This window comes from Nerophis ophidion, linkage group LG01, assembly GCF_033978795.1.
Source record: "Nerophis ophidion isolate RoL-2023_Sa linkage group LG01, RoL_Noph_v1.0, whole genome shotgun sequence".
Lineage (NCBI taxonomy): Eukaryota > Metazoa > Chordata > Actinopteri > Syngnathiformes > Syngnathidae > Nerophis > Nerophis ophidion.
In genome coordinates, this window is record NC_084611.1 from 92,491,200 (window position 1) to 92,513,703 (window position 22,504).

At 42.5% G+C, this 22,504-nt stretch overlaps 1 protein-coding gene across 10 annotated transcripts in view; it reads left to right on the forward strand.

The window, feature by feature from the left end:
• The window catches only part of rbm47 (RNA binding motif protein 47), a 125,810-nt gene that overhangs the window by 47,010 nt on the left and 56,296 nt on the right, over positions 1-22,504 (forward strand). Inside the window, exon 1 of one of the 10 annotated variants that reach the window (XM_061916390.1) lies at positions 10,392-11,830. The exons of the other annotated variants lie outside the window; for them this stretch is intronic. The gene's annotated coding sequence lies outside the window, so the exon portion shown is untranslated. Of the gene's footprint in view, positions 1-10,391; positions 11,831-22,504 lie in introns of those variants that run through there. 10 annotated transcript variants of the gene reach the window in all.

The following is a 22,504-nucleotide window of genomic DNA, read 5'->3' on the forward strand; positions in this document are numbered from 1 at the left end:
ACATTTTTCTTAATATCTCATTGACAAAATGATGCAACCCGCTAGTTCAGGTGTCGGGAACCTTTTTGGCTGAGAGAGCCAAGAAGACAATTATTTTAAAATGTTTTTACGTAAGAGCCATATAATATATTTTTAACACTGAACACAACTATCCATCCATCCATTTTCTACCGCTTATTCCCTTTTGGGGTCGCGGGGGGCGCTGGCGCCTATCTCAGCTACAATCGGGCGGAAGGCGGGGTACACCCTGGACAAGTCGCCATCTCATCGCAGGGCCGACAAAGATAGACAGACAACATTCACACACTAGGGCCTATTTAGTGTTGCCAATCAACCTATCCCCAGGTGCATGTCTTTGGAGGTGGGAGGGGCCTATCCCCAGGTGCATGTCTTTGGAGGTGGGAGGGGCCTATCCCCAGGTGCATGTCTCTGGAGGTGGGAGGGGCCTATCCCCAGGTGCATGTCTTTGGAGGTGGGAGGGGCCTATCCCCAGGTGCATGTCTTTGGAGGTGGGAGGGGCCTATCCCTTGGTGCATGTCTTTGGAGGTGGGAGGGGCCTATCCCCAGGTGCATGTCTTTGGAGGTGGGAGGAACCCACGCAGTCACGGGGAGAACATGCAAACTCCACACAGAAAGATCCCGAGCCTGGATTTGAACCCAGGACTGCAGGACCTTGGTATTGTGAGGCAGATGCACTAACCCCTCTGCCACCGTGAAGCAACTAAAAGTGTGCATTTTTAAGTAAGACCAACATTTCTAGAGTATGATAGGTCTCGTATTCTTTGTAATAATGTTGTTATTCTGAAGCTAACTTAGGAGGGGGCGTGGCCTGCGGGTCTGCAGCGAAGCGGGGTGTTGCCAGGACCGGCCTTGAAATCAGCGACGGATGTGTAAATGGCCCACCTGGGCCTTGTTGAAGAACCCCCAAGAGGGCTAGCCCTACACTAACAAATAATGAATAAATAATTTCTTACCCTTAAGGCAACTTCTTGAACAGGTGCGGTAGAAAAAGGATGGAAGGATTCAAATGCATGAGCATTTTTATATTTTGAACGTTATTTTTATCCGAGAGCCAGATGCAGTCATCAAAAGAGCCACATCTGGCTCTAGAGCCAATGGTTCCCTACCCCTGATCTAGTTCCATGCATCTTTAGTACTTAGTAGAACAGCCTTTGGCAGTAATGACATCCTTCAAAGGTTATACACAAGCTTCTTGCAAGCATCTACAGCTATTTTAGCCCATTCCTCTTGGGCAAAGGCCTCCAGTTCATTCATATTCTTGGGCTTTTCTAGAGGATTTAGGTCTGGCCACTGTGAAGGCCACTCCAGAGTCTTCCAGCCCTTCTTTTGATGTTGATTTGGAGGTATGCTTGGGATCCTTGTCCTGTTGGAAGGTCCAACGTCTCCCAAGCCTCAGCTTCCTCACTGACTTCATGACATTTGCAGCTAATATATCCTGCTAGGAAATAGAATTCATAATGCCTTGAACGCCCTGGAGATCCCCGGTACCTGAGGCAGAGAAACAGCCCCAGAGCATGATTGACCCCCCACCATGCTTAACAGTAGGCAAGGTGTTCTTCTCTTTGTAAGATTCATTTTTTCTCCTCCAGACATAACATTGATTCATAGGCCCAAAGAGTTCCAGTTTTATCTCTTCACTCCATAGAACAGTTTCCCAAAACCTTTGGGGTTTGTCCAGATGTTTTTCCTTGTGCCTGGTAGTCAGAAGTGGGGTGCGCCTGGGAGTTCTGGCATGGAGGCCTTCATCTCGTAGTGCGCGCCTTATTCTCTGGGACGAAACCTGCGTTCCCCCCTCTGCAATGTCCTGTTGTAGTTCCTCAGCTGTTACCCGGGGGGTTGTCACCACTGTACGCTTCAAATACCGGACAGCAGTTGCACACAGCATCCTCTTTCTACCACGCCCAGGTAGTGTTTCCACTGTGCCTTTAGCTTTAAACTTGCAAATTATGCTCCCAACTGTGTCTCTTGGAATGTGTAATGTCTTTGCTATTTTATTTTATCAATATCCTTTCTTATAAAGAGAAATTACCTTATCTCTTGACTTCTTTGACCACTCCCTGGACTTCACCATGTTGCAAATACACCATCGAGCATCTACAAGAAGCTGAGCGTCACAGTCTTTTTCAATCAGTTTAATTGTTGCTCGTTGTGGTTCTAATCACATCTACAGGTGTTTTCAACACCTGATTGAAAAGACCTTATTCAAATTCTGTTCTTAAGAGTTATGATCTTCAAGGGTTGAATAGTTTTGTCAATGAGATATTAAGAGAAATGACACTGTTTGGTATGTTACAAAATATAATGTTGTAATTCAAGTTGCATTTGTCTATTTGACACATCTTTATTTGATATGACTATAAACAAAATACGGAATAAATGTCCGACTTGCTAAAACACCAAAATTGTGTGGGGGTTGAATAATTTTAATCACAACTGTATGTATATATATATGTATGTATGTACAAACCCCAAAAGCAGTGAAGTTGTCAGGTTGTGTAAATGTTAAATAAAAAGAGAATACAACAAATCCTTTTCAACTTATATTCAATTGAATAGACTGCAAAGACAAGATATTTCATCTTCACACTGACAAACTTTGTTATACTTTGCAAATAATCATGTAGTTAGAATGTAATGGCAGCAACATTATATTACAAAAAGGGCATTTTTACCAGTGTGTTACATGGCCTTTCCTTTGAACAACACTCAGTGCAGGTTTGGGAACTGAGGAGACACATTTTTGAAGTGGAATTCTTTCCCATTCTTGCTTGATGTACAGCTTAAGTTGTTCAACAGTCTCCCGCCTCATATTTCACACATTTTCTATGTCTGGACTACAGGCAGGCCAGTCTAGTACCTGCACTCTTTTACTATGAAGCCACGCTGTTGTAACACATGGCTTGGCATCGTCTTGCTGAAATAAGCAGGGGCGTCCATGATAACGTTGTTTGGATGGCAACATATGTTGCTCCAAAACCTGTATGTACCTTTCAGCATTAATGGTGCCTTCACAGATGTGTAAGTTACCCATGCCTTGGCCACTAATACACCCCCATACCATCACACATGCTGACTTGTACACTTTCACCCTACAACAATCACTAATACACCCCCATACCATCACACATGCTGACTACAACACTTTCACCCTACAACAATCACTAATACACCCCCATACCATCACACATGCTGACTTGTACACTTTCACCCTACAACAATCACTAATACACCCCCATACCATCACACATGCTGACTACAACACTTTCACCCTACAACAATCACTAATACACCCCCATACCATCACACATGCTGACTTGTACACTTTCACCCTACAACAATCACTAATACACCCCCATACCATCACACATGCTGACTACAACACTTTCACCCTACAACAATCACTAATACACCCCCATACCATCACACATGCTGACTACAACACTTTCACCCTACAACAATCACTAATACACCCCCATACCATCACACATGCTGACTACAACACTTTCACCCTACAACAATCACTAATACACCCCCATACCATCACACATGCTGGCTTTTCAACTTTGCGTCGATAACAGTCTGGATGGTTCACTTCTCCTTTGGTCCGGATGACACCATGTCAAATATTTCCAAAAACAATTTGAAATGTGGACTCGTCAGACCACAGAACACTTTTCCACTTTGCATCAGTCCATCTTAGATGATCTCGGGCACAGAGAAGCCGGCGGCGTTTCTGGATGTTGTTGATAAATGGCTTTCACTTTGCATAGTAGAGCTTTAACTTCCACTTACAGATGTAACGACCAACTGTATTTATTGACAGTGGTTTTCTGAAGTGTTCCTGAGCCCATGTGGTGATATCCTTCAGAGATTGATGTCTGTTTTTGATACAGTGCCGTCTGAGGGATGGAAGGTCACGGTCATTCAATGTTGGTTTCCGGCCATGCCGCTTACGTGGAGTGATTTCTCCAGATTCTCTGAACCTTTTGATGATATTATGGAGCGTAGATGTTGAAATCCCTAAATTTCTTGCAATGTCACTTTGAGAAAGGTTGTTCTTAAACTGTTTGACACAGTTGTGGACAAAGGGGTGTACCTCGCCCCATCCTTTCTTGTGAAAGACTGAACATTTTTTGGGAAGCTGTTTTTATAGCCAATCATGGCACTCACCTGTTCCCAATTAGCCTGCACACCTGTGGGATGTTCCAAATAAGTGTTTGATGAGCATCGCTCAACTTTATCAGTATTTATTGCCACCTTTCCCAACTTCTTTGTCACGTGTTGCTGGCATCAAATTCTAAAGTTAATGATTATTTGCAAAAAAAATATGGTGTCTTTGTAGCATATTCAACTGAATATGGCTTGAAAAGGATTTGCAAATCATTGTATTCTGTTTATATTTACATCTAACACCATTTCCCAACTCATATGGAAACGGGGTTTGTATATATATATATGTATATATGTATGTATGTGTGTATGCTACTTCATACTTTGTGTGAGTCACTGAGCTCGCTGAACTTGTTTTTCTCCCTTCCTCCTTCCTCGTCCTTGGCAGAGTGTTCCCGCCCCGCTATTGGCCAGCGACAAGCCACATGACCGCAGTGTCAGCTGACCAGAATCTCGGCAAAAGGGGATTTGTCTTTAATCAGGAGGGAGGAAAAGAATGTTAGATCTTGTGTCGAGGGCAGAAAGGTGCTGTGATTGTGCTGAGTCCTCCTTGTGAAGGACACGCGCTGCCCTGTGATTGGCTCTTTCAGGACGTGAGGTGACACCTTTCAATAAGGAAGTGCACACATTTCCCCTTTGGAAAGTTTGTTGTTTTACCGCCAAAGCGTTTTTTTTTAGCACCAGCAGCATTTTTGCTGTCTGTCACACTGTGCGCTACGAGGGCTTTTATTTTGACACGGGTCTTTGTTTTCCAGTGCCAGTTGACTTGCATTTAATCACAGTTTGGTTGAAAGTGCAGCAAAGCAAACAGCCGTATCGTCTCATGTGGAAGGCTGCTGATACAAGATGAGCGACCATAACAATAAATAGTATTAGTCACAGTTGGTTTTTCAAAATACGATCAAAGTAGACAAGAGTGTGTCTACGCCAGGGGTGCCCATTACGTCGATCGCGAGCTACCAGTCGACCGCGGGGGGTGTGTCAGTCGATCTCCAGCCAGGCTTTTAAAAAAAATAGACCTAAAAATGAGTGATCATCAATCTTCACCAAGACGTCACTTAAATGACATTCACGGTACCGGAGGGTCTTGTGAGATGACGCTGGCTGCTGCAAGATCATTATTATGAAAATATGACCGAGAGGAAGGCCAGAAACACTTTTTATTTCAACAGACTCTCGCGCCGTACCTTCAGTCAAAACTCTAAAGGCCGACTGCACATTTCCTATCTTCACAATAAAAGCCCTGCTTCATGCTGCCTGCGCTAACTAAATACAGAGTCTCGGAAAACTGGCGTGCACAAGCGATCCCTCAGAAAGCTGGCGTGCACATCACTTTCTGAGACTCTTATTTTGTTAGCGCAGGCAGCATGAAGCAGGGCTTTTATTGTGAAGATAGGAAATGTGCCGTCGGCCTTTTAGAGTTTTGACGGAAGGGACGGCGCGAAAGTCTGTTGAAATAAAAAGTGTTTCTCGCCTTCCTCTCTGTCATTTTTTCATAATAATGAACTGGCAGCAGCCAGCGTCATCTCACAAGACCCTCGGGTGCCGTGAATGTCAATCAAGCAAGCTACGGAATTTGCCGCCAATGTTTTTCTTGTAAAGTGTATGGAAGCTGGATGAATTAGATGCCAAAAACCAACCACTTTCATGTGGTATTGTACAGAAAGGACAACTTTTTTTCTCCTCCATTTGAAAATGTGGGCGTTATCATCATTACTGTCTGATTCCAATCAATGCAAGTCATCAGAATCAGGTAATACACCAACTTATATTCTTGTCTTTGTGAAAGAAAGATATCTATATGTGTTACACATGCTTTTATTATCATTAAACACATTTAACTTGCTTACAAAAATGTCTCTTTCATAAATAAATAAATAAATATAAATGATATATATAAATGAGGTAGATCCCCTCGAGTTGGTCAATTGAAAAGTAGCTCGCCTGCAGAAAAAGTGTGGGCACCCCTGGTCTACTAGATCAACCTTTTTTGAGCCAAGGCACATTTTTTGCATAGAAAATATGCGGAGGCACAACACCGGCAGAATTATTAAAAAACGAAACTCAGTTGACAGTAAAAAGCCGTCGTCACAATTGTTGGATATGACTTGAAAGCATAAGCAAGCATGCATGACTATAGTTCTTGTCTCAAAGTAGGTGTAATGTCACCACCTGTCACATCACACCCTGACTTATTTGCACTTTTTTGCTGTTTTCCTATGTAGTCTTTTACTTCCTGTCTTGCGCTCCTATTTTGGTGGCTTTTTGTCTTTTGTTGGTATTTTCCTGGAGCAGTTTCATATCTTCCTTTGAGCGATATTTCCCGCATCTACTTTGTTTTAGCAATCAAGAATATATCAGTTGTTTTTATCTTTCTTCGTGGGGACATTGATTGTCTTGTCATGTTTGGATCTACATTGTGGACGCCATCTTTGCTCCACAGTAAGTCTTTGCTGTCGTTCAGCGTTCTGTTTTTGTTTACTTTGTAGCCAGTTCAGTTTTAGTTTGGTTCTGTGTAGCCTTCCCTAAGCTTCAATGCCTTTTCTTAGGAGCACACACTTTTTGTTTATTTTTGGTTTAAGCATTAGACACCTTTTTACCTGCACCCTGCCTCCCGCTGTTTCCGACTTCTACAGAGCAATTACCGTATTTTTTGTACTATAAGTCACAGTTTTTTTCATAGTTTGGCCGGGGGTGCGACTTATTCTCAGGAGCGACTTATGTGTGAAATTATTAACACATTATTCTAAAATATCAAATAATATTATTTATCTCATTTACGTAAGAGACTAGACGTATAAGATTTCATGGGATTTATGGATTAGGAGTGAGAGATAGTTTGGTAAAGGTATAGCATGTTCTATATGTTATAGTTATTTGAATGACTCTTACCATAATATGTTAGGTTCACATAGCAGTTGCTTATTTATGCCAGTGTTTTTCATACAGTCTGGTGTGCCGTGGGAGATTATCTAATTTCACCCACTTGGGTTAAAAATATATTTTGCAGACCAGTAATTATAATCTGCATTTTTTTTTGTATTGTTTCAGTTTCACAAATTCAAGTTTTTGAATATGTTTAGCTGATTGGAGAGCTACTACAACACAAACCACTACGACATCCTCGGTAGGCCCACATAAGGGCAAGGAAAACTCACACCCAGTGGGACGTCGGTGACAATGATGACTATGAGAACCTTGGAGAGGAGGAAAGCAATGGATGTCGAGCGGGTCTAACATGATACTGTGAAAGTTCAATCCTTAATGGATCCAACACAGTCGCAAGAGTCCAGTCCAAAGCGGATCCGACACAGCAGCGAGAGTCCCGTTCACAGCGGAGCCAGCAGGAAACCATCCCAAGCGGAGGCGGATCAGCAGCGCACAGATGTCCCCAGCCGATACACAGGCAAGCAGTACATGGCCACCGGATCGGACCGGACCCCCTCCACAAGGGAGAGTGGGACATAGGAGAAAAAGAAAAGAAGCGGCAGATCAACTGGTCTAAAAAGGGAGTCTATTTAAAGGCTAGAGTATACAAATGAGTTTTAAGGTGAGACTTAAATGCTTCTACTGAGGTAGCATCTCGAACTGTTACCGGGAGGGCATTCCAGAGTACTGGAGCCCAAAATGAAAACGCTCTATAGCCCGCAGACTTTTTTTGGGCTTTGGGAATCACTAATAAGCCGGAGTCCTTTGAACGCAGATTTCTTGCCGGGACATATGGTACAATACAATCGGCAGGATAGGATGGAGCTAGACCGTGTAGTATTTTATACGTAAGTAGTAAAACCTTAAAGTCACATCTTAAGTGCACAGGAAGCCAGTGCAGGTGAGCCAGTATAGGTATATATGTATGTATATATGTATATAAAGGTATATATAGTATAGGTATATATGTATGTATATATGTATATAAAGGTATATACAGTATAGGTATGTATAAAGGTATATACAGTATAGGTATATATGTATGTATATCTGTATATAAAGGTATATACAGTATAGGTATATATGTATGTATATATGTATATAAAGGTAAATACAGTATAGGTATATATGTATGAATATATGTATATAAAGGTATATACAGTATAGGTATATATGTATGTATATATGTATATAAAGGTATATACAGTATAGGTATATATGTATGTATATCCGTATATAAAGGTATATACAGTATAGGTATATATGTATGCATATATGTATATAAAGGTATATACAGTATAGGTATATATGTATGTATATAAAGGTATATACAGTATAGGTATATATGTATATAAAGGTATATACAGTATAGGTATATATGTATATAAAGGTATATACAGTATAGGTATATATGTATGCATATATGTATATAAAGGTATATACAGTATAGGTATATATGTATGTATATATGTATATAAAGGTATATACAGTACAGGTATATATGTATATAAAGGTATATACAGTATAGGTATATATGTATGTATATATGTATATAAAGGTATATACAGTATTGGTATATATGTATGCATATATGTATATAAAGGTATATACAGTATAGGTATGTATGTATGTATATATGTATATAAAGGTATATACAGTACAGGCGTAATATGATCAAACCTTCTTGTTCTTGTCAAAAGTCTAGCAGCCGCATTTTATATATATATATATATATATATATATATATATATATATATATGGATTGAACTTTCACAGTTGCCCACAATTGAGGTCCTCTCCAAGGTTTCTCATAGTTATCATTGTCACTGGCGTCCCACTGGGTGTGAGTTTTCCTTGCCCTTATGTGGGTTCTTCTGAGGATGTCGTAGTCGTAGTGGTTTGTGTAGTCCTTTGAGACATTTGTGATTTAGGGCTATGTGTATAAACATTGATTGATTGATTGATTTATATACATATATATATATATATATATATATGTATCTTATTGACCGGTGCGGCTAATATATGGGAAAGTCATTTATCTTCTTCAATTTAGTGGGTGTGGCTTATATCTTGGTGCGCTCTATCGTGTTATGAAAGTCAATCCACCTGAGAAGTGTTGACATGTTTCAAAGTGGAGGTGTTGATGGCTAACTTCCCCGATAATCTTTCTTATTACTGCAGATTTAGGTTGCTCAAACAGTCAAATCTGACAGTTATAGTGCCGGTCTAAAAATACTTCTGCTTGTCCACACCTTCCAAGACCTTGTCCACACCTTCCAAGACCTTGTCCACACCTTCCAAGACCTTGTCCACACCGCCGGTCTTGGCCAGATACTTGTTGGTGTCTCCTTCCAGTCCAACACGGCTTTTTTTACGGCTGTGCTGGCGTGGCCTTCGCTCCTGATTGCACCATGTTGACTACGGATTTGTCCGTCTGCAAACTTTGTACTATCTGTGTGTGTGTGTGTGTGTGTGTGTGTGTGTGTGTGTGTGTGTCAGTGGAGTAGGGGTGATTGGCTGTCCTTCATTAACAGAGCCCTTGGTTAATGTGTGACTCGTACAATGGTAATTGTGATAAGAGCGTCAACACTTTTAAGAATAGTTGACGCGTCCACACACTCCCTGTGTGTCTCCAACACAAAAAAAAAACAAGTGGAATGTGATGTCTTCAGTCAGTGTGGCCAAAGTCACCTGAGAGGCGACAAGTGACGACAGTTCCCAAAAGTGTCTGTGATGAGTCATGATGTTGTCAATGAATAATACGCACATTAAAAAGTGGACTTAGGGACAAGACTCTTGTGTGGTATTATATTTTAACTGGAGGGATAAAAACTTAGATTGTGGTGCTAATAAAAAAAAAGCAATGATTAACAAGCCGACTCCAGCTAAAGTTTGCTGAGTGACAGAAAAGGCCGAACAATGGATTTGGAAACAAAGCTGCAACAATTCAGCTTGAATTTTCATTAATCGTTTAAGGAAATTTAGCAAAATCTGGACCGGGCTACAAATTGGATTGATGAGAAAAAAGCTTTGATTTCTATTAGTTTTTTTTTTTTTAATTATTATTAATCGTTGAATGAGTGCAACAAATACAATTTATCTAATCCGTATCGGACAAAGTGCCTGATACCGTATTTCCTTGAATTGCCCCCAGGGTGCTAATTAATTTAAAACCTCTTCTCACTCCGGCACTTACCAAAGGCATGCAGTAAATTTAGGCCTGCGCTTAAAAATTTGAGTGTGATGTAAGGATACCATCATGAAAATCACATTTTGAAAAAAAAAGGTTATTATGGTCTTACCTTTACTTATAAATGAAGTCCATGCACAGCTCCTTCTGATCAAAAGCATCGATAACTTGTTTATAGAAGTCTTCCTTATCTTTCTTCAGTTTTAAAAGTCTCTCTGTCTCCATGGAGATCTTCCTTTATTACCTCCTGCTTCCATTGAAAGTCCAGTTTAGAAAACTGTTTTATTTTAGATATGTAATCCTCCATGTTAAAAGTGCAAGCGAGAGGAAAAAATGAACTCTTGCTGCTTGTTGTCACTTCTTCTGCAGCCGAGTAGTCGCAAGAAGGATCACTAGCGCCCTCTACCACCAGGAGGCGGGAGTCATTTAATGACTCATATTTGACACACGCAGCTACGGTATATTAATAAAACATAGCTGCTTACTGTTCTTTTTAGCATATTCAATAGCTTGGACCTTAAATCCTACTGAATAGCTCTTAATCTTCTTCCCTTTATGCGATTTCAAATGATTGAAATCAGCCTCCTTCATTTTGAAAATGATGACAGGTGAAGTGTCACTCGTGACGTGACGAGTTTGACCCGGTGGAAATTCTAGACATGCGCTAATAAAAATAATATTTTGCGATAGAGTTTGACCCAGCAGTAATTCTAGGCAGGTGCATACTATATACCCGGCGGCAATTCAACGAAATACGGTAGTTTGATTACAAAAAAAACTTTGATTTCTATTTGTTTTTTTCTGATTAAGTGTAACTAATAAAATCTGGAGCGGACAAAGCGCCTGATACTTAAAACATAGTTTCCACGCGACTACTGCAATAGAGTTTGAAATTAGTTTGATGAAAAGAAAGCTTTTAGGGCTTAAAATGAGTTTGATTTGGAAAAAAGCTTTGATTTTTATTCTGTTTTCACGGGCTCTAAATTAGTTTAGTAACAAAATATTTGACGCCGAGGTGTACACCTGCAAAAAAGCTAGCATGCTATATATAGAATGCTAACAATTCTGCCACAGGTCGTTAAAAAACGAGCTGGGGGCCGCACTTTGGACACCACTGCTGTGTCATTTCTTCACAAAGTCACCTTGCCAAATCAAGGTGTGCACATTCTTACAATTCTGTGTATTTGTGGACCAGCTTTGCAGTGGAAATAACTTTCCCAAACTCCTTTTTACAAGTGAAACAACCCAGCTTGACCCTGATTGCCTCCAGTTCTTCTTCTTCCTTCTGTCTTATCAGCTTAAAAAAACATGGCTGTGGGCGGGGGGAGGGGAAGGGGGGGGGGGGTTACCTGCCCCGTGTGGCCCCGCCTCTCCTCTTAGGCCCATTGACAAAGAGTAAACACAAGAGCACCTTTACCTGCCTCCTCAGTCGGTGTGCAGCAGGCAGGGCGAGCACAAGGTCCCTGGAACAACTCTCAAGGTCTTCTTCACCTCTGCTGACATCTGTGTGGCCCTCAGGTACCTCACCTTTCACTCCTCTTTCTCCACCTTTCAGGTACTTCACCTTTCACCCCTCTTTCTCCACCTTTCAGGTACCTCACCTTTCACTCCTCTTTCTCCACCTTTCAGGTACCTCACCTTTCACTCCTCTTTCTCCACCTTTCAGGTACCTCACCTTTCACCCCTCTTTCTCCACCTTTCAGGTACCTCACCTTTCACTCCTCTTTCTCCACCTTTCAGGTACCTCACCTTTCACTCCTCTTTCTCCACCTTTCAGGTACCTCACCTTTCACTCCTCTTTCTCCACCTTTCAGGCACCTCACCTTTCACTCCTCTTTCTCCACCTTTCAGGTACTTCACCTTTCACTCCTCTTTCTCCACCTTTCAGGTACCTCACCTTTCACTCCTCTTTCTCCACCTTTCATGTACCTCACCTTTCACTCCTCTTTCTCCACCTTTCAGGTACTTCACCTTTCACTCCTCTTTCTCCACCTTTCAGGTACCTCACCTTTCACTCCTCTTTCTCCACCTTTCAGGTACCTCACCTTTCACTCTTTCTCCACCTTTCAGGTACCTCACCTTTCACTCCTCTTTCTCCACCTTTCAGGTACTTCACCTTTCACTCCTCTTTCTCCACCTTTCAGGTGCTTCACCTTTCACTCCTCTTTCTCCACCTTTCAGGTACCTCACCTTTCACTCCTTTCTCCACCTTTCAGGTACTTCGCCTTTCACTCCTCTTTCTCCACCTTTCAGGTACTTCACCTTTCACTCCTCTTTCTCCACCTTTCAGGTGCTTCACCTTTCACTCCTCTTTCTCCACCTTTCAGGTACTTCACCTTTCACTCCTCTTTCTCCACCTTTTAGGTACCTCACTTTTCACTCCTCTTTCTTCACCTTTCAGGTACTTCACCTTTCACTCCTCTTTCTCCACCTTTCAGGTACTTCACCTTTCACTCCTCTTTCTCCACCTTTCAGGTACCTCACCTTTCACTCCTCTTTCTCCACCTTTCAGGTACCTCACCTTTCACTCCTCTTTCTCCACCTTTCAGGTACCTCACCTTTCACTCCTCTTTCTCCACCTTTCAGGTACCACACCTTTCACTCCTCTTTCTCCACCTTTCAGGTGCCTCACCTTTCACTCCTCTTTCTCCACCTTTCAGGTACTTCACCTTTCACTCCTCTTTCTCCACCTTTCAGGTACCTCACCTTTCACTCCTCTTTCTCCACCTTTCAGGTACCTCACCTTTCACTCCTCTTTCTCCACCTTTCAGGCACCTCACCTTTCACTCCTCTTTCTCCACCTTTCAGGTACCTCACCTTTCCCTCCTCTTTCTCCACCTTTCAGGTACCTCACCTTTCACTCCTCTTTCTCCACCTTTCAGGTACTTCACCTTTCACTCCTCTTTCTCCACCTTTCAGGTGCCTCACCTTTCGCTCCTCTTTCTCCACCTTTCAGGTGCCTCACCTTTCACTCCTCTTTCTCCACCTTTCAGGTACCTCACCTTTCACTCCTCTTTCTCCACCTTTCAGGTACCTCACCTTTCACTCCTCTTTCTCCACCTTTCAGGTACCTCACCTTTCACTCCTCTTTCTCCACCTTTCAGGCACCTCACCTTTCACTCCTCTTTCTCCACCTTTCAGGTACCTCACCTTTCGCTCCTCTTTCTCCACCTTTCAGGTACCTCACCTTTCACCCCTCTTTCTCCACCTTTCAGGTACCTCACCTTTCACTCCTCTTTCTCCACCTTTCAGGTACCTCACCTTTCGCTCCTCTTTCTCCACCTTTTAGGTACCTCACCTTTCACTCCTCTTTCTCCACCTTTCAGGTACCTCACCTTTCACTCCTCTTTCTCCACCTTTTCTAGCCATTACAGTCACAAGTGACCACAGTAAGTGAGCAGTCTGCTGGTTTTTCTTGACCTGTGCCTTTGATGACACTATTCACCCTTAAGTGTACGTTGATACTTTTTAGATACTTTTCAAAATAAAGGGGACCACAAAAAAGGTCATCACTGGCTTTGTTTTCAAAGGAAATCTCCTGATACTTTAAACAAAGGTTTATTATTGCAATCATAGCAATTTAGTCCTTAAATAAAATAGTGGAAATACAAGACAACTTGTCTTTTAGTAGTAAGGAAACAAACAAAGTAACATATTGTGTCATTTATACACCTGTTATTATCATTATGGACCTGCTGCATATTATTCCTCATACCTCAACTTCTATTATTATAGTTCCGGACGTTTCTCTTACGATTAATACGAGACGGATCAGCCAAGGAACCCCCACATATGTCATATCATTGGGATGGTCTGACTTGTGCCCACTTTAAGTTGGGAACATTTTATGTTACCATAGTGACGCTATTCACAAATTAAATAAAAAAGGGCCAATTGAATGAGTACACACCCTTTCAATGGACGATTGCTCTGAGACGAACGGCAAAAAGACAAGATCACCTCCTCTTGTAGCTCAGCCGTCCTCTCGCATAGCGCGTGCTGAACGTCTCATTCTGTCTACTTTTGACACAAGCTAACTGATAGCATGCTATGTTTTTTGGGCTAAATTGGCTTCCGTTTACCCCAGAGTCAAATAAGTTGGTAGGTGACACTGGTTAAAGGGGAACATTATCACAATTTCAAAAGGGTTAAAAACAATAAAAAATCAGTTCCCAGTGGCTTGTTGTATTTTTTGAAGTTTTTTTTCAAAATTTTGCCGGTCTCGGAATATCCCTAAATAAAGCTTTAAAGTGCCTTATTTTCGCTCTCTGCGAAGACACTGGCCATTTCCCTGTGACGTCACACAGTGCTGCCAATGTAAACAAACAATGGGAATACCACAGCAAGACATAGCGACGTTAGCTCGGATTCAGACTCGGATTTCAGCGACTTAAGCGATTCAACAGATTACGCATGTATTGAAGCAGATGGTTGGAGTATGAAAGTATTGAAGAAGAAACTGAAGCTATTGACGCTATTCATAGCCATAGCATGGCCGAATAGCTGCGTTAGCATCGCCGGTAAAATGTGCGGACCAAACGATCAGGATTTTTGCATCTTTTGACACTGGAGCAACTGAAATCCGTCGATTGGTAAGTGTGTGTTTCGCATTAAATGTGGGTGGAAGGAAACTTAATATAGTTGCAAATGCATCTGCAGGTTATCCATACATCTCTGTGCCATGTCTGCTTTAGCACCGCCGGTAAATAGCATGTTAGCATCGATTAGCGTAGCATGTTAGCATCGATTAGCTGGCAGTCAACATCAACAAAACTCACCTTTGTGATTTCGTTGACTTTATCGTTGCAAATGCATCTGCAGGTTATCCATACATCTCTGTGCCATGTCTGCTTTAGCATCGCCGGTAAATAGCATGTTAATGTCGATTAGCGTAGCATGTTAGCATCGATTAGCTGGCAGTCACGCTGCAACCAAATATGTCTGATTAGCATATAAGTCAACATCAACAAAACTCACCTTTTTGATTTCGTTGACTTTATCGTTGCAAATGCATCTACAGGTTATCCATACATCTCTGTGCCATGTCTGTCTTAGCACCGCCGGTAAATAGCATGTTAGCATTGATTAGTGTAGCATGTTAGCATCGATTAGCTGGCAGTCACGCTGCAACCAAATATGTCTGATTAGCACATAAGTCAACATCAACAAAACTCACCTTTTTGATTTCGTTGACTTTATCGTTGCAAATGCATCTACAGGTTATCCATACATCTCTGTGCCATGTCTGTTTTAGCACCGCCGGTAAATAGCATGTTAGCATCGATTAGTGTAGCATGTTAGCATCGATTAGCTGGCAGTCACGCTGCGACCAAATATGCCTGATTAGCATATAAGTCAACATCAACAAAACTCACCTTTTTGATTTCGTTGACTTTATCGTTGCAAATGCATCTACAGGTTATCCATACATCTCTGTGCCATGTCTGTTTTAGCACCGCCGGTAAATAGCATGTTAGCATCGATTAGTGTAGCATGTTAGCATCGATTAGCTGGCATTCACGCTGCGACCAAATATGCCTGATTAGCATATAAGTCAACATCAACAAAACTCACCTTTTTGATTTCGTTGACTTTATCGTTGCAAATGCATCTACAGGTTATCCATACATCTCTGTGCCATGTCTGCTTTAGCATCGCCGGTAAAATGTGGAGACACTCTGGCACATTCAATGGGGGTCTGGCGGCAGATTTCTTGCCAGTGGTGCAACTTGAATCCCTCCCTGTTAGTGTTGTTACACCCTCCGACAACACACCCACGAGGCATGATGTCTCCAAGGTTCCAAAAAATAGTCAAAAAAACGGAAAATAACAGAGCTGGGACCCGGTGTTTGTAATGTGTTGAAAATGAAAATGGCGGGTGTGTTACCTCGGCGACGTCACATTCTGACGTCATCGCCTCCAGCGCGATAAACAGAAAGGCGTTTAATTCGCCAAAATTCACCCATTTAGAGTTCGGAAATCGGTTAAAAAAATAGATGGTCTTTTTTCTGCACCATCAAGGTATATATTGACGCTTACATAGGTCTGCTGATAATGTTCCCCTTTAACCGTTAGCATGCAAACTTTAAAATTGCTAACTTTTTTTTTTGCTGTTTCTTTACTGCCGCAGCCGCCGTGTTGCTCGATATGTTAGACATGCTAACTGTTAACATGGCATTGTTAGCACACATGCTATGTGTGACTTTTTAATGTAAGCATGCTTATATTTTAGGCTAGCTCACTTTGTACGGTTACAGCAAAACTCACGTATTCAGACACTCGGCACCATCTTTTAAAGGCCTACTGAAATGAGATGTTCTTATTTAAACGGGGATAGCAGGTCCATTCTATGTGTCATACTTCATCATTTCGCCATATTGCCATATTTTTGCTGAAAGGATTTAGTAGAGAACATCCACGATAAAGTTGGCAACTTTTGGTGCTGATAAAAAAGCCTTTCCTGTACCGGAAGTAGCAGACGATGTGCACGTGATGTCACGGGTTGTGGAGCTCCTCACATCTGAACATTGTTTACAATCATGGCCACCAGCAGCGAGAGCGATTCAGACCGAAAAAGCGACGATTTCCCCTTTAATTTGAGCGAGAATGAAAGATTCGTGGATGAGGAAAGTGAGAGTGAAGGACTAGAAAAGAAAAAAAAGACGAGGGCATCGAGGGAGCGATTCAGATAGGGAAGATGCTGTGAGAGGCGCCGTGGCAGCCGCGGGGGTGGCAGGACCACTCAGCCAGACCCAACAGCAACAAGGGATAGAGCCATACCGCTTTGAACCTGACGGTGAAAGTCAGGAGGACGCATATTGATGCTGGAGTAGCACACGACATAGATCGCCTTCAGAATACAGAATGGTAAAATGTTATTTATTAATACACATAATACACTGAACTTTGTGTTCGCTTGACCGCTCTGTTCCATAGTAAAGCTTCACCGTCACCTTTCGGGAATGTAATCAATGAAACACCGGCTGTGTTTGTGTTGCTAAAGGCGGCCGCAATACACCGCTTCCCACCGACAGCTTTCTTCTTTGACGTCTCCATTATTCATTGAACAAATTGCAAAAGATTCATCAACATAATTCCAGAATACTGTGACGAGGGCAGTGGGAGCGATTCAGATGTTTTAAGACACATTTACTAGGATAATTCTGGAAAATCTCCTTATCTGCTTATTGTGTTACTAGTGTTTTAGTGAGATTATATGGTCGTACCTAAAAGTCGGAGTTGTGTGACCACGGGTGTGGTGACCGCCAGTGTCTCAGAGGGAAGCCATGTTTCTCGATGAGAAACATCCTCATCCTCCATGGTGTAAGCATCCGACGGTCAGGGGCGGCCGGTTGGAGGAGGCAAGCGAGTCCACAGCTGCAGGAGGCATGACGAAAGCTCTCTGCTCGTAACCACAGTAAGAGCCGACTTAATACCACCATTTTCTCACCAAAACCTGCCGGTTGACATTCTGCTGTCTTGGATCCACTTTGAACTGAACTCTCGCGGCTGTGTTGGAGCCACTATGGATTGAACTTTCACTGTATCATGTTAGACCCGCTCCACATCCATTGCTTTCGGTCTCCTAGAGGGGGGGGGGGGTTGCCCGCATCTGAGGTCCTCTCCAAGGTTTCTCATAGTCAGCATTGTCACTGGCGTCCCACTGGATTTGAATTCTCCCTGCCCACTGGGTGTGAGTTTTCCTTGCCCTTTTGTGGGTTCTTCCGAGGATGTCGTAGTCGTAATGGTTTGTACAGTCCTTTGAGACATTTGTGATTTGGGGCTATATAAATAAACATTGATTGATTGATTGACATGTGGTAGGAAACCACGTTCGCTTGACTGCTCTAATCCATAGTAAAGCTTCACCGTCATCTTTCGGGAATGTAAATAATGAAACAGTGGCTGTGTTTGTGTTGCTAAAGGCGGCCGCAATACACCGCTTCCCACCTACAGCTTTCTTCTTTGACGTCTCCATTATTCATTGAACAAATTACAAAAGATTCAGCAACAGAAGTCCAGGATACTGTGGAATTGGGCGATTAAAGCAAACGACTTATAGCTGTGATCGGTGTTGGAACAAAATGTCCTCTACAATCCGTGACGTCACGTGCACACGTCATCATACCACAACGTTTTCAGCAGGATACTTGGCGGGAAATTTAAATTGCAATTTAGTAAACTAAAAATGTGTTGCAATGTTAATATTTCATCAATGATATACAAACTATCAGACTGTGTGGTGGCTAGTAGTGGCTTTTAAAGGCAGTTTAGCACCTTTTTCATCCATTTTAGCAGGATGCTACTTTGCATTGTCAATCAGAGCAATGGAAAGATGTCAAGCAATCCTTGGTTGGACTGGAGATACTTTGCAAGGAAACCAGTGAAACCAGTAGAGTGACCTGAGGGTCCGGGGACGGAAAAAGATAGTGGTTTCCGGGTTGTTGGTCATAAAATATGTGGACTTTTACCCCTGGGAGATGTGTGTTGTGTGCATACTGCATGTGTGTTGTGTGCATACTGTATGTGTGTTGTGTGCATACTGTATGTGTGTTGTGTGCATACTGTACGTGTGTTGTGTCCATACTGTACGTGTGTTGTGTGCATACTGTACGTGTGTTGTGTGCATACTGTACGTGTGTTGTGTGCATACTGTATGTGTGTTGTGTGCATACTGTATGTGTGTTGTGTGCATACTGTACGTGTGTTGTGTGCATACTGTATGTGTGTTGTGTCCATATTGTATGTGTGTTGTGTGAATACTGTATGTGTGTTGTGTGCATACTGTAAGTGTGTTGTGTGCATACTGTATGTGTGTTGTGTGCATACTGTATGTGTGTTGTGTGCATACTGTACGTGTGTTGTGTGCATATTGTACGTGTGTTGTGTGCATACTGTACGTGTGTTGTGTGCATACTGTATGTGTGTTGTGTGCATACTGTACGTGTGTTGTGTGCATACTGTACGTGTGTTGTGTGCATACTGTACGTGTGTTGTGTGCATACTGTATGTGTGTTGTGTGCATACTGTACGTGTGTTGTGTGCATACTGTACGTGTGTTGTGTGCATACTGTACGTGTGTTGTGTGCACACTGTATGTGTGTTGTGTGCATACTGTACGTGTGTTGTGTGCATACTGTACGTGTGTTGTGTGCATACTGTATGTGTGTTGTGTGCATACTGTATGTGTGTTGTGTGCATACTGTGTGTGTGTTGTGTCCATACTGTATTTGTGTTGTGTGCATACTGTATGTGTGTTGTGTGCATACTGTACGTGTGTTGTGTGCAATGCTGTACATGTGTTGTGTGCATACTGTACGTGTGTTGTGTGCATACTGTACGTGTGTTGTGTGCATACTGTATGTGTGTTGTGTGCATACTGTACGTGTGTTGTGTGCATATTGTATGTGTGTTGTGTGAATACTGTACGTGTGTTGTGTGCATACTGTACGTGTGTTGTGTGCATACTGTACGTGTGTTGTGTGCATACTGTATGTGTGTTGTGTGCATACTGTTTGTGTGTTGTGTGCATACTGTACGTGTGTTGTGTCCATACTGTACGTGTGTTGTGTCCATATTGTACGTGTGTTGTGTGCATACTGTATGTGTGTTGTGTGCATACTGTACGTGTGTTGTGTCCATATTGTACGTGTGTTGTGTGCATACTGCACGTGTGTTGTGTGCATACTGTACGTGTGTTGTGTGCATACTGTACGTGTGTTGTGTGCATACTGTACGTGTGTTGTGTGCATACTGTACGTGTGTTGTGTGCATACTGTATGTGTGTTGTGTCCATACTGTAAGTGTGTTGTGTGCATACTGTATGTGTGTTGTGTCCATACTGTATGTGTGTTGTGTGCATACTGTATGTGTGTTGTGTGCATACTGCATGTGTGTTGTGTGAATACTGTATGTGTGTTGTGTGCATACTGTATGTGTGTTGTGTGCATACTGTATGTGTGTTGTGTGCATACTGTATGTGTGTTGTGTGCATACTGTATGTGTGTTTTGTGCATACTGTATGTGTGTTGTGTGTATACTGTATGTGTGTTGTGTGCATACTGTATGTGTGTTGTGTGCATACTGTACGTGTGTTGTGTGCATACTGTATGTGTGTTGTGTGCATACTGTACGTGTGTTGTGTGCATACTGTATGTGTGTTGTGTGCATACTGTACGTGTGTTGTGTGTATACTGTACGTGTGTTGTGTGCATACTGTACGTGTGTTGTGTGCATACTGTACGTGTGTTGTGTGCATACTGTACGTGTGTTGTGTCCGTACTGTACGTGTGTTGTGTGCGTACTGTACGTGTGTTGTGTGCGTACTGTGCGTGTGTTGTGTGCGTACTGTGCGTGTGTTGTGTGCGTACTGTGCGTGTGTTGTGTGCGTACTGTACGTGTGTTGTGTGCGTACTGTACGTGTGTTGTGTGCATACTGTGCGTGTGTTGTGTGCATACTGTGCGTGTGTTGTGTGCATACTGTACGTGTGTTGTGTGCATACTGTACGTGTGTTGTGTGCATACTGTACGTGTGTTGTGTGCATACTGTACGTGTGTTGTGTGCATACTGTACATGTGTTGTGTGCATACTGTACGTGTGTTGTGTGCATACTGTACGTGTGTTGTGTGCATACTGTATGTGTGTTGTGTGCATACTGTATGTGTGTTGTGTGCATACTGTACGTGTGTTGTGTGCATATTGTACGTGTGTTGTGTGCATACTGTACGTGTGTTGTGTGCATACTGTATGTGTGTTGTGTGCATACTGTGTGTGTGTTGTGTGCATACTGTACGTGTGTTGTGTGCATACTGTATGTGTGTTGTGTGCATACTGTACGTGTGTTTTGTGCATACTGTACGTGTGTTGTGTCCATATTGTATGTGTGTTGTGTGCATACTGTACGTGTGTTGTGTGCATACTGTATGTGTGTTGTGTGCATACTGTATGTGTGTTGTGTGCATACTGTACGTGTGTTGTGTGCATACTGTGTGTGTGTTGTGTGCATACTGTATGTGTGTTGTGTCCATACTGTATGTGTGTTTTGTGCATACTGCATGTGTGTTGTGTGCATACTGTACGTGTGTTGTGTGCATACTGTATGTGTGTTGTGTGCATACTGTACGTGTGCTGTGTCCATACTGTGTGTTGTGTGCATACTGTATGTGTGTTGTGTGCATACTGTACATGTGTTGTGTGCATACTGTACGTGTGTTGTGTGCATACTGTACGTGTGTTGTGTGCATACTGTACATGTGCTGTGTCCATACTGTGTGTTGTGTGCATACTGTATGTGTGTTGTGTGCATACTGTACATGTGTTGTGTGCATACTGTATGTGTGTTGTGTGCATACTGTACGTGTGTTGTGTGCATACTGTACGTGTGTTGTGTGCATACTGTACGTGTGTTGTGTGCATACTGTATGTGTGTTGTGTCCATACTTTGTGTTGTGTCCATACCTTGTGTTGTGTCCATAACCTTATGTGTGTTGTGTCCATACTTTGTGTTGTGTGCATACTGTATGTGTGTTGTGTGCATACTGTACGTGTGTTGTGTGCATTCTGTATGTGTGTTGTGTGCATACTGTGTGTGTGTTGTGTGCATACTGTATGTATGTTGTGTCCATACTGTATGTGTGTTGTGTCCATACTTTGTGTTGTGTCCATACTTTGTGTTGTGTGCATACTGTATGTGTGTGTTCTCCATTGAGTCAAAGGCACAAAAACACACTTTGTGTGTGTGTGTGTGTGTGTGTGTGTGTGTGTGTGTGTGTGTGTTGTGAGAGGGGATTTGCAGCATTTAATCATGTGTTTGTTGAAGGGGTGGGCCGCTGTTTGAGCATCAAGGTGGAGGAACTAAGGAGGTCACAAATACGGAGACGTGACTTTGTTCAGCGGGAGGTCGGCGTTTCCTGGTCGTTGTGTTGGCGGTCCTGGCCTCGCATCTGTTGTTTGGTACTTGACTTAAGTTTTGGTTGATACCACCCATTTTGGCCGTAATCCAGTAACAAGTACCGTATTTCCTTGCATTGCCGCCGGGTATATAGTATGCACCTGTCTAGAATTACTGCCGGGTCAAACTCCTTTCGCCAAATATTATTTTTATTAGCGCATGTCTAGAATTTCCACCGGGTCAAACTCGTCACGTCACGAGTGACACTTCACCTGTCATCATTTTCAAAATGGAGGAGGCT